Source organism: Propithecus coquereli, unplaced genomic scaffold, assembly GCF_000956105.1.
Source record: "Propithecus coquereli isolate 6110/MARCELLA unplaced genomic scaffold, Pcoq_1.0 Scaffold29, whole genome shotgun sequence".
NCBI lineage: Eukaryota > Metazoa > Chordata > Mammalia > Primates > Indriidae > Propithecus > Propithecus coquereli.
Genome location: NW_012148507.1, coordinates 6363050 through 6364679, shown reverse-complemented (window position 1 = coordinate 6364679; position 1630 = coordinate 6363050). Strand labels below are relative to the sequence as shown.

At 38.7% G+C, this 1630-nt stretch overlaps 1 protein-coding gene across 12 annotated transcripts in view; it reads left to right on the top strand.

Annotated features, from left to right (window-relative positions):
- Positions 1–1630, top strand: part of NRG1 (neuregulin 1) — a 1425061-nt gene that overhangs the window by 1388498 nt on the left and 34933 nt on the right. The gene's annotated exons all lie outside the window — the stretch shown is intronic.

The window sequence follows — 1630 nt, the reverse complement described above, 5'->3', positions numbered from 1 at the left end:
TTCTTTGCCTAGGCCAATGTGTCTAAGAGTTTTTCTAACATTTTCTTCTAGAATTCTTGTAGTAAAGCTTGAAGTCTGGTAGAGTAATGCCTCCTAATTTGTTCTTTTTGCTTAAGATTGCTTTGGCTATGCAAGGTCTTTTCCAGTTCCACATGAAGTGTAAAAGTATTTTTTCTAGATCTGGGAAAAATGATGATGGTATTTTGATAGGGATTGCATTGATTCTGTAGATCACTTTAGGTAGTATGGACATTTTAACAATATTGATTGTGCCAATCCATGAGCATGGTAGGGTTTTCCATCTGTTTACATCCTCTACGGTTTCTTTTCTCAGTGTTTCATAGTTCTCCCTATATAAGTCTCTCACCTCCTTAGCTAAATATATAATTTTCTTTGACGCTATTGTGAAAGGTGTTGTGTCTTTGATTTGATTTTTGGCTTGACTGTTATTGGCATATATGAATGCCACTGATTTGTCTGCACTGATTTTGTATCCTGATACTTTACTGAATTCATTTATCAATTCCAGCTTGGTTGAATCCTTGGCTTGGACGATATAAAGGCATTATATGTAACCAAAATGTTTATACCCCCATAATATTCTGAAATTAAAAAAAAATAGAAAGTAAAACAAACAAATCAGTGAACAAAACAAACAAACTAAGTTAGGCAGTGGGGCCACTTTATGACCTGTGAAAGCCAGGCAGAGGGCTTTGGATATTGTGGTAGCTCATAGGGAGTCATAGTAAGTTCTGGATCAGGAGGGTGGCACTGTGGACATAGCAGATGTTTAGGGAAGAGAGACTCCCATACAGGCTAGACAAATCTGGGGGCTAGATCAGATGCGGAGAGAAAGTGAAGACCCTAGCGAAGGTTAAAGTTTTATAAAATATTGGCATAATGATAGTGGTGATAACATTTATTACATTTATTAGTAGCTAGATTAACATAATTAAACAGGGGATGATGGTACAAACTCACAGTTGTGTCCTGCAGCCTCATCATCAAGAAAATTTGGAAGAGAGCAACGGGACATATATTGGGTTAGAACTTCCAATCTGTAGGAACACACTGCTAATTCTGTACCAGTTCCTGCCTGGAAGAGTCCTGCCTTCAGAATCAGTGTCACACTGGCCTGTGACACTTCTCTGTTCTTGAGTGCTGTCACGTGTAACAGATGACGACAGCATTTGTGCTAGAAAGTGGTGGGAATCTTGTGGATATAGATAACGAGCTCTTCAGACAACCATGTCGTCTATGTCTTCTGTGTCCCTCGTGTATCTAGAATCCTGTTATGTTCTTACTAGGTATTTATTAACTCATTTTTGACCTTGACTCACAGAGGTGGATTAAAGGAAATCATTTAGTTTTTATAGGAACCAATTTAGACACAGCTTTGCCGAAAATCAGGGGGATTGACTAAGTGTTCTGCATAGCTCACTTCCTTTATTCTCGTAAAATCAGCTGGGTAGCCACATATATTTACCGAGCTCCTATGAGACAGGCGCTGTGCTCATGCCAAGGCTAAAGTGGTAAACAAAACCCTGCTGGTCTCTACCCCATGGAGTCCGTAGGCTATTGCAAATAACAATCATGTGTCAATCAATTAATTTAATTATAAATCACTAGC